This window comes from Triticum aestivum, chromosome 2A (genome assembly GCF_018294505.1).
Source record: "Triticum aestivum cultivar Chinese Spring chromosome 2A, IWGSC CS RefSeq v2.1, whole genome shotgun sequence".
Classification (NCBI taxonomy): Eukaryota; Viridiplantae; Streptophyta; class Magnoliopsida; order Poales; family Poaceae; genus Triticum; species Triticum aestivum.
The window spans coordinates 268,560,659-268,572,658 of record NC_057797.1 but is presented as its reverse complement, the minus strand read 5'-3'; positions in this window follow the sequence as shown (position 1 = coordinate 268,572,658).

Sequence of the window (12,000 nt, the reverse complement as noted above, 5' to 3'; positions counted from 1 at the left end):
GATCGGAAAGCTTGACAGGATCCATGAAACTATGTGGGGGACTCGCATGTAAGGCTCCGCAGTCTTGCCATGGATAAGGCAGTCAAGGTACATTAGTACAGGCCCTATAGCATAGCCTGTGATTGCCTTCCCCATGGTAATACCATCTTGGTACCTGACAACAGCCCTTCTAAGCTCATCAACCATCAGCTCGCAATAATCCATATTATCCATGTCCTCAATGACGAGACCCTCAAACATTGCTGCCTTTGTGGAAACACGCGGGGCGGCACCAGGCAACACAACCTTCATAAACACAATAATGAAGAACAATTTCAGAGCAAGGTCATCTTTGCTAGGATCCTTGACAAGAACCTTGAGCCTATCCCTCAAATCCTTTGTCTTGATATCTTTGTCAAGCTCTGATCTTAACTTCATCAGAGCGACGTCATATCCGTCCTCTGACGTCCTTGGTGCAGAACGACCACCACGAGGGTACCCAAATAGTTGTTGTATACCATCGCTAGTGATGCGAAGCTTCTTATTAGCCTCACCCATGTCAAGAGTCATCATATCAGGATCTATCCTCAGGTACAACGCTCCCATCAGAGGGCTGGAAATGTTAGACTTCACCTTCCACCTGAAGATAGAACCAAAACCAGATGTCGTGGATCTAAGACTGACAGTAGAATGGGGGGTAGGTATGAGGAGGCAAGATCCTAGCTATGGAGTAGTTGTACACACGAGTTTTACGAGTTCAGGCCCTTCTTGGAAGAAATAACAGCCCTACGTCTCGGTGCCCTGAGGCGGTCGACTGGATTATATGTGTGTGTGAGATTACAAAAGATGTGAACTCTTGTTCCTGTGGAGTGGAGTGGCTTATATAGAGTGCGCCAGGACCCCAGCCAGCCCATGTTACAAAGGGTCTAAGGTACATTAAAGGGAAGACGTTACTGGTAACGCTAGCAAATAAAGAGACATAATGACCATTAAAGCTATGAGGTGATGCTCAACTGTTGCAGTTTGGAGCGACCTTAGACCTTCTGGTGGTTGAGTGACAGTCTCCGCGGTCGAGTGACTTCAAGTCTTCCGAGTGAAAGTCCTCATGGTCAAGTGGATGATGACTCTTCTCCGAATGCTTCTGGTTTGAGGGTGACACCCTAGGGGAGGGTGTCTAGTTCAGGCCTATGACCCTACCCTAGGTACATATCTTCATCATTAGCCCCCGAATGGTTCAGGGTTCGAGTGGAGAAGGAGTTGACAACGTCTCTAATTTAGCTTTTGCGCTTCGGGAATGTCTTGTCCAGAGGCCGAATGAACATTCATGATGACTTCAACTGCTTGTTCAGTCTCCTTGATCCATTCTTGGTTTTGTCGAGTGAACTTTCATTATTAAGCTTCGAGTGTTGATATGGGAAAAATCTTCCGCTTGACGGGTTGTTCCGCTATCTGCGGATTTCACGAGATTCAAATTTTGGGAAGCGCGCCAGGTGGGGGAGGCCGCAGTAATCGAGATGGATTGGGCAGGCCGCCTCGATCTCCGCGCCACCTTTTTCGCCACGTATCGCGTAAGCGACTGTTGCAGGATTTGATCGGATCGCCTGGGCCCACGAGTCAGCCACTCGGAAATGCCCTCATATAAGGCATTGGACGGGGGTTTTCACACAGTGCATTCTCATTCTTCCCCTCCCTCCTCTGTTTTCTCCACCGCATCTACCTCTGCTCTCGGCATCGTCGCCCCGTTTGAACTCGATCCGCTGCCATGCGGAAGGGGAAGACGGTGGCGTTGGAGCGTGTGAAGAAGGCGACGGTGAAGGCAAAAGGGAAGAGGACCAGCCAGGGCGGGTCTTCGTTGAGGTCCGGCCTGCCGCCTGGCTGGATACAGGGCGACTGGATTCTCTCGACAATTAGCCAAGATGATATCGACGACCTAGTCAAGGGGAGACTGATCCCCCATGAATCAGCGCAGCTCCCGTGGAATGAGACCAAGCCGCAGCCGCAGGAGGGTGAGTGCGTTCTCCTTGCCACTCACGTCGACTGCGGGTTTTCTTTGCCTCCCCATCCTTTATTTCGCGGTTTCTTGAACTTCTTTGGGGCTCAACTCCACCACTTTTCTCCAAAAACCATCATGTACCTTGCCGCTTTCGTGTCCATGTGCGAGAACTTCTTGGGTTGTCGACCACACTGGGGTCTCTTCAAGCACATATTCACGTGTGGTTCTCAGACGGTCAAGAAGGCCAACCCGAGTGACGAGAGGACGCACGTGATACAGATGTGCGGGGGTCTTGGAATTCAGATGAGGAACAAAATCACTTTCCCAACCATGATCCTTCCCGAGTCGGTCCGGGGTTGGCAATCAACCTGGTTCTACTGCAAGGACCAGCCGACTTCGGGTCAGTCGACTGGACTTTCCCCCTTTTCCATGGCCCGAGTGGAGAAGCCCTCCACCTTGAGAGTGATCCCAGAGGAGAAGGCGCAGGTGAAGGTGTTGGTCGAGCGGGTGGTCCAACTCGTCCGCGACGGAGTGACCGGTATGGACCCGATGGAGGTTTTCCTCAGTCAACGTGTCCAACCACTCCAAGATCATGACCATCCGATGTGGAGGTATTCGGGAATCGAGGATTCCACTCAGATCCACTCGGAGGATGTCAGTGAGGACACGGTGGAGTAGTGGCTGAGAGGCATTACTAGCAACAAGGATAACCCCGGGGGTCCAGGAGGGTGGTTCCATTCGACCATTTGCGCCAGCCGGAACAGGTACGATTCTGCATCGTCGAGTGTTTTCTTGATTTACCATGTAACATCTTGTTGACAGCCGAATATCTTTCTTTTGTTCATTGTCTTTCAGGCTCTTGTTGATATGTATTCAATGCCCAACGGAGAGTGGGAGCAAGATCTCGAGGGGGAGGCGAGCGGAGGCGAGAGTGGCGAGTGGCACTCGGATGAAGAGGAAGACGAGGAGAGCGATGACCCGAGTGATGAAGTAGAAGTCGACTCGCCTCCTCGCAGAGAAAGGAGGTCCCAGCACACTCATGACCCGGCAAGCACCCCCGACCTGGTGGCCGCGCCAACTGGGCAGGCTTCAAAGCGCCCTTAGACGTCTTCTCCAGTGCCAACCGAGAAGGCACCGAAGCAGCCCAAGACTGCACCGCCTCTAGTGCCGAAACCACCAAAGGCCGCACCTTCCAAACCACCGAAGGCTTTGCCCAAAATCAAAGTGATCATTGTCACTATCTCAGGGTAACAATCTGACCTGATCCATTGATTGACTTGGGTAACAGAACGTAACCGACTGAATGTTGACATTTGTAGTGCTGCCACCTCTGGAACTTCCACCCGCCAGTACCCAGTCGAGGAGATGGAAGATGCGGTTACCTCCAACACAGGTATAATTCTCGTGATCTTATTCTTGATTATTTGGTCGATTAAATTCTGGTGATTCACTTGGGGTCGACTGATTTCATTGTAGCCCCACTCTATGTTATCGAGCTTCCGGGTGACGATGAAGACGTGATACCGAGGCCCAGAAGGAGCAAGAAAGCAGCAGCTGGCAAGATATCTCAGTCGGAACTGGCGATAGAACCAACAGTCCAACAGCCCGAAGATGCAGGTAGAGCCTCTGTAACTTTTGCTATCCCAGTTTTGAGTGAACGCCCCGCACAGTCGACTGTACCAGTGTTTTCTTCAGCCGTTCAACCTCATGCCTTGGAGCTCCAAGATGATGCATCTGGACCGTCTATCCCCTTCTTCACCACCTATCATGTTCTGGAAAGCCAGTCGGACGCCGCTGCGGAGGCTATCCGTCAGGATGGCATAATGATGGAGCGGATGAAGGCGGTGCACGACAATAGCCAGGCTACTTACGATGCCAGCGCGGCTCTTCGAGCCAATGTCGAGGTAAGTTGACTTGCGACTGAACTTGTTCTATTAGGATATGCTACCTAAATATTTTCCTTCGTACAATCTCTTATTGTCTGCTTTGAATCTGTACAACCGATGGGTGTTTTGTTTCCTTTAGTATTTGCACTCTTCCACTCGGTCTGGTCGAATGGGATCTGAACCAGTGGGGGCACGCTAAGTGCACCCACTAGGTGTAGTCCCCAAGACCGCAGTCGACTGCGAGCAGTCGGCTGGGGTCTGAGCACTTCTTTCTCTTTCCTTTCTTCCACTCGGTCTGGGCGAACATGCCGAGTGGGATCTGAACCAGTGGGTGCACGCCAAGTGCACCCACTGGGTGTAGTCCCCAAGACCGCGGTTGGCTGCTGGCAGTCGGCCGGGGTCAGAGTACTTCTTCTTCTTCTTTTTACTTGACCTGGGCGGACCGGCCGAGTGGAATCTGAACGAGTGGGGGCACACCAAGTGCACCCAGTGGGTGTAGTCCCCGAGCCCGCAGTCGATTGTTGGCAGTCGGTTGGGGTCTGTGTAAACTTTGAAGTTTTATTCATTTGGAAGTAAATAATCTTTGATCTTGTTGATTGATATGTCTTTTAATCTCTGCAGAAATCTTGTACTCTCATTTCCAAGTTTGTCTAATTTGAGGAGAAGCAGATGCAACTCACCCTTGACCTGGAGCTGGCCTAACAAAACTTGAAGAAGGCTCAAGATGAAGTTTCCAGTATGGAAGGTAACTGCCTGTCGACTGCTCATGTCGATCGTCCTTTAAATTATCCCTTCGATCTTTTGATTGATCTAAATGCTTATTTTGCAGAGAAAATGAGGTTGGCTCTGGAGAAGAAGGACTTTGACCTTGCAGCTGCGCAGAAGGAGGCTCAAGAGAAGACTACCCTTGCTGACAAGAAGCTGGTTCAGTCGGAGCACTTGAAGAGGAAGTAAGCAAGCTGAAGTCCTCTCTCACTGAATCCAACCGAGAGGCAACTCGTCTAAAGAAGGATAAGGTGGCTCTGAACGAGAAGCTGGAAGACATGGCTCGTAAGAGAAATGACTTGGATGCTTATCTGGAAACCCCCTCCAAGAAGCTCTTTCTTATGCTCGAAGGTACCCCTTTTTATCCGACTGCTTTACTGTTTGCAAGTTAGTCCTGTCCAGTCGACTCACTAACTCCTTGACTGCAGAATTCTACCAAAACATTGAAGAGGAGACTGGACGGATCGAGACGGGTTTGGACCCTATCCTTTCTCCAGTCGGCGACGAGGCTACCATGAATGTGCTTCGACTGGAATCCCGCGTTGCCAGTGTTACAAATTATCTTGCTCGTCTGAAGCTGGAAGTTTCACGCATCGACTCATCGCTCTGGCCAAGGGCAACGCTTCAAAATGATCTCGAGTCTCTGATGGCTCGACTCAACGAGGTCCCCGATCGAGTGCAGGAATGGAAGAAGTCATCTGCCAGATGCGGTGCTGACGTGGCTCTGTCACTGGTAAGAGTCCACTCCAAGGAAGCCCGTGAAGATAAGCCGGCGGCGTTCAAGGTCTCCAATGCCAAAAGGCATGGCTTCCAGTCCTTCATGGAGACTTTCATCGCTGCTGCCACTCAGGTCGCTGATGGAAATGACTTGGACGAATTCATCGAGCCTGCAAGCCCTCCTCTTGCCGAATGAACAAACTTGAGATTTAAACTTGCCTTAAATTTGCCTCGGAATGCCGAGTGGTTTATGTAACCGTTAAACTCCTTCGGGCCTGATGCCTGATGCTACGTCTTGAGTTTGCGTTGGTTTTCCCTGAGAAGGAAGGGATGATGCAGCAGAGTAGCGTAAGTATTTCCCTCAATTTTTGAGAACCAAGGTATCAATCCAGTAGGAGCCCACGCTTAAGTCTCTCGTACCTGCACAAAGCGATAGCTACTCGCAACCAACACGACTAGGGGTTGTCAAACCCTTCAAAGTCACTTACGAGAGTGAGATCTGATGGATATAATATTTTTGGTATTTTTGGTATGAAGATGGAAAGTAAAAAGAAAAGCAAGATTAAAGTAATGGAGATTGATATGATGAGAATAGACCCGAGGGCCATAGGTTTCACTAGTGGCTTCTCTCAAGAGCATAAGTATTCTATGGTTGGTGAACAAATTACTGTTGAGCAATTGACAGAATTGAGCATAGTTATGAGAATATCTAGGCATGATCATGTATATAGGCATCACGTCCGTGACAAGTAGATCGAAACCATTTTGCATCTACTACTATTACTCCACTCATCGACCGCTATCCAGCATGCATCTAGAGTATTAAGTTAAAAACAGAGTAACGCCTTAAGCAAGATGACATGATGTAGAGACATAAATTCATGCAATATGAAATAAACCCCATCTTGTTATCCTCGATGGCAACGATACAATACGTGCCTTGCTGCCCCTTCTGTTATTGGGTAAGGACACCGCAAGATCGAACCCAAAGCTAAGCACTTCTCCCATGGCAAGAACTACCAATCTAGTTGGCCAAACCAAACGGATAATTCGAAGAGACTTGCAAAGATAACCAATCATACATAAAAGAATTCAGAGAAGATTCAAATATTATTCATAGATAGACTTGATCATAAAGCCACAATTCATCGGTCTCAACAAACACACCGCAAAAAGAAGATTACATCGAATAGATCTCCACAAGAGAGGGGGAGAACTTTGTATTGAGATTCAAAGAGAGAGGTAAACTACTCACACTTCATCGGGGAGGCTATGATGATGTAGAAGCCCTCCGTGATGACGGCCCTCTTTCGGTGGAGCTCCGGAATAGGCCCCGAGATGGGATCTCGTGGATACAGAAAGTTGCGGCGGTGGAATTAGGTTTTTGGCTCATGTTCTGATCGTTTGGGGGTACGTGTGTATATATAGGAGGAATCAGTACGCCGGAGGAGCAACGAGGGGCCGATGAGGCAGGGGGGCGCACCCCCCACCCTCGTGACCGCATCTTTTGTTCCTTGGAGCAGGGTCCAAGTCTCTTGGATCACGTTCAACGAGAAAATCACGTTCCCGAAGATTTTATTCCGTTTGGACTCCGTTTGATATTCCGTTTATCCAAAACACCGAAATAGGCAAAAAACAGCAATTCTGGGCTGGGCCTCCGGTTAATAGGTTAGTCCCAAAAATAATATATAAGTGCAAAATAAAGCCCAATATAGTCCAAAACAGTAGATAATATAGCATGGAGCAATCAAAAATTATAGATACGTTGGAGACATATCAGGCATCCCCAAGCTTAATTCCTGCTCGTCCTCGAGTAGGTAAATGATAAAAAGAGAATTTTTGATGCGGAGTGCTACTTGGCATAATTTCAATGCAAATCTTCTTAATTGTGGTATGAAAATTTAGATTATAAAGATTCAAGACAAAAGTTTATATTGACATAAAAAATAATAATACTTCAAGCATACTAATAAAGCAATTATGTCTTCTCAAATAACATGGCCAAAGAAAGTTATCCCTACAAAATCATATAGTCTGGCTATGCTCCATCTTCACTACACAAAGTGTTTAAATCATGCAAAACCCCGATGGCAAGCCAAGCAATTGTTTCATATTCTAACTTTTTCAAAACTTTTTCAATCTTCACGCAATACATGAGTGTGAGCCATGGATATAGCACTATAGGTGGAATAGAATGGTGGTTGTGGAGAAGACAAAAAGGAGAAGATGGTCTCACATCAACTAGGCGTATCAACGGGCTACGGAGATGCCCATCAATAGATATCAATGTGAGTGAGTAGGGATTGCCATGCAACGGATGCACTAGACCTATAAGTATATGAAAGCTCAAAAAGAAACTAAGTGGGTGTGCATCCAACTTTCTTGCTCATGAAGACCTAGGGCAATTTTTGAGGAAGCCCGTCATTGGAATATACAAGCCAAGTTCTATAATGAAAAATTCCAACTAGTATATGAAAGTGATAACATGGGAGACTCTCTACTATGAAGATCATGGTGCTACTTTGAAGCACAAGTGTGGTAAAAGGATATTAACATTGTCCCTTCTCTCTTTTTCTCTCATCATTTTTTTTATTTCTGCCTTTTCTCTCTTTTTTGTGGCCTCTTTTTTTAATTTTTTATTTTCGTCCAGAGTCTCATCCCGACTTATGGGGGAATCATAGTCTCCATCATTCTTTCCTCACAGGGACAATGCTCTAATAATGATGATCATCACACTTTTATTTTTCTTATAACTGAACAATTACAACTCGATACTTAGAACAAAATATGACTCTATGTGAATGCATCTGGCGGTGTACCAGGATATGCAATATGACAATGATAAATGTGTCATGAACGGAATGGTGGAATGTTGCATGGCAATATATCTCGGAATGGCTACGGAAATGCCATAATAGGTTGGTATGGTGGCTGTTTTGAGGAAGGTATATGTCAGGTGTATGATACCGGCGAAAGATGCACGGTATTAGAGAGGCTAGCAAAGGTGGAAGGGTGAGAGTGCGTATAATCCATGGACTCAACATTAGTCATAAAGAACTCATATACTTATTGCAAAAATCTAGAAGTTATCAAAGCAAAGTATTACGCGCATGCTCCTAGGGGGATATATTGGTAGGAAAAGACCATCGCTCGTCCCTGGCTGCCACTCATAAGGAAGACAATCAATAAATAAATCATGCTCTGACTTCATCACATAACGGTTCACCACACGTGCATGCTACGGGAATCACAAACCTTAACACAAGTATTCTTTAAATTCACAACTACTCAACTAGCATGACATTAATATTATCACCTCCATATCTCAAAACAATTATCATGTTTCAATCTTTTCTTAGTATTCAACACACTTAAAATAAAGTTTCACAAATCTTTAATACCAAGCATATTATTATTAAGCAAATTACCATGCTATTAAGAGACTCTCAAAATAATTTAAGTGAATCATGAGAGATCAATAGTTTCTTTAAAACGAATCCACCACCGTGCTCTAAAAGATCTAAGTGAAGCACATAGAGCAAAATTATAACGCTCAAAAAATATAAGTGAAGCACATAGAGCAAAACTACTACGCTCAAAAGATATAAGTGAAGCACATAGAGCAAAACTACTACGCTCAAAAGATATAAGTGAAGCACATAGAGTATTCTATCAAATTTTAATTCATGTATGGCTCTCTCAAAAGGTGTGTACAGCAAGGATGATTGTTGCATACTAAGACATAAAGACACAAATAATATAAGACGCTCCAAGCAAAACACATATCATGTTGGTGAATAAAAATATAGCTCCAAGTAAATTACCGATGGAAGTGGACGAAAGAGGGGATGCCTTCTGGGGCATCCCCATGCTTTGACTTCTTTGTGTCCCTGGATTATCTTGGGGGTGCCATGGGCATCCCCAATATTAGGCTCTTGCCACTCCTTGTTCCATGATCCATCAACAGAATTCACCCAAAACTTGAAAACTTCACAACACAAAACTCAAAATAGAAAACTCGTGAGCTCCGTTAGCGAAAGAAAACAAAAGACCACTTCAAGGTACTGTAATTAACTCATTCATTATTTATATTGGTGTTAAACCTACTTTACTACAACTTCTCTATGGATTATAAACTATTTTACTAGCCATAGATTCATCAAAATAAGCAAACAACACACAAAAAACAGAATCTGTCAAAAACAGAACATCCTGCAGTAATCTGTAGCTAGCGCAAGATCTGGAACCCCGAAAATTCTAAAATAAATTGCTGGACGTGAGGAATTTATCTATTGATCATCTTCAAAAAGAATTAACTAAATAGCACTCTTAAAATAAAAATGACAGCAGTTCTCGTGAGCGCTAAAGTTTCTGTTTTTACAGCAAGTTCAAGAAGACTTTCCCCAAGTCTTCCCAACGGTTCTACTTGGCACAAACACTAATTAAACACAAAAAAACACAACCAAAACATAGGCTAAATAATTTATTTATTACTAAACAGGAGCAAAAGGCAAGGAATAAAATTAAATTGGGTTGCCTCCCAACAAGCGCTATCGTTTAACACCCCTAGCTAGGCATAAAAGCGAGGATAGATCTAGGTATTGCCATCTTTGGTAGGAAATTCTTCAATTAGGCATCTACAATATTTAGGAATTACTTTCTTTTTATTAATTATCAAACTTTTAGGCACAAGATCAAAAAATTCATTTGTAATAAATTGTTCCTTAATGATAGCAAAAGGATTGGGATGAACACTTATAGATTTAAGATCCGCAGTTTCCTTACTAGATGATTCACCCTTATTTTTAGGAACGTACATAAGCTTGGAAATTTTAGTAGGAGGACTTGGAGTATTCTTTAAGGAAGAAAAAGCGGTTCCCAAATTTGTAATGATACCCTCAAGTTTATCAATTCTCGTAGAATCTAAGTTCATTCTCTCATTAACTATGGGTTCTTTTTCCTTGATATTTTTCAAAGTCATTCCTACCTTAGATCCATATTGAGTAATTTGATTGTGGATATTTTTATCTAGATTTTCAATTGATTCAACAGTAGCAACTTTATTTTCGATAATTTCAATTCTTTGCATAACATGCTCCGAAGTTAACGTGGTTCCAATAACCAAAAGAGGTGGTGAGCCAAATAAATTTGGCATAGCATTATAAGAATCAAAAGTATGGCTACCCAAGAAATTACCTCCGGTAATGGTATCGAGGATATATCTATACCAAGGATTAACACCTACATAAAAATTGTGGAGAAGAACTAAGGTATATTGCTTCCTGGTAGATCTATTTTGAGCATTGCAAATTCTATACCAAGCATCTTTTAGATTTTCTTCCTCCCTTTGTTTAAAATTTAGAACTTCATTCTCAGGAGACAACGGAGAAGATATGATACTAGTCATGATGGCAAGCAAACAAGAGCAAACGAGCAAAAGAGGCAAATAGAGAGGGAGGATAGGGAGAGAGAGAGAGGGCGAATAAAACGGCAAGGGTGAATTGGGGGGAGAGGAAAATGAGAGGGAAATGGAAAATAATGTAATGCGAGAGATAGGGATTGTGATGGGTACTTGGTATGTTGACTTTTTGCGTAGACTCCACGGCAACGGCGCCAGAAATCCTTCTTGCTAGGTCTTGAGCTTGCGTTGGTTTTCCCCGAAGAGGAAGGGATGATGCAGCAGAGTAGCGTAAGTATTTCCCTCAGTTTTTGAGAACCAAGGTATTAATCCAGTAGGAGCCCACGCTCAAGTCCCTCGTACCTGTAGAAAGCGGTAGCTACTCGCAACCAACGCGATTAGGGGTTGTCAAGCCCTTCATGGTCACTTACGAGAGTGAGATCTGATAGATATAATATTTTTGGTATAAAGATGCAAATTAAAAAGTAAAGGCAAAGTAAAAAAGCAAAGCAAGATTAAAGTAATGGAGATTGATATGGTGAGAATAGACCCGGGGGCCGTAGGTTTCACTAGTGGCTTCTCTCAAGAGCATAAGTATTCTACGGTGGGTGAACAAATTACTGTTGAGCAATTGACAGAATTGAGCATAGTTACGAGAATATCTAGGCATGATCATGTATATAGGCATCACGTCCGTGACAAGTAGATCGAAACGATTCTGCATCTACTACTATTACTCCACTCATCGACCGCTATGCAGCATGCATCTAGAGTATTAAGTTAAAAACAGAGTAACGCCTTAAGCAAGATGACATGATGTAGAGAGATGAATTCATGCAATATGATATAAACCCCATCTTGTTATCCTCGATGGCAACGATACAATACGTGCCTTGCTGCCCCTTCTGTCACTGGGTAAGGACACCGCAAGATCGAACCCAAAGCTAAGCACTTCTCCCATGGCAAGAACTACCAATCTAGTTGGCCAAACCAAACGGATAATTTGAAGAGACTTGCAAAGATAACCAATCATACAAAAAAATTCAGAGAAGATCCAAATGTTATTCATAGATAGAGTTGATCATAAACCCACAATTCATCAGTATCAACAAATACACCGCAAAAAGAAGATTACATCGAATAGATCTCCACAAGAGAGGGGGAGAACTTTGTATTGAGATTCAAAGAGAGAGAAGAAGCCATCTAGCTACTAACTATGGACCCGAAGGTCTGAGGTAAACTACTCACACTTCATCGGAGAG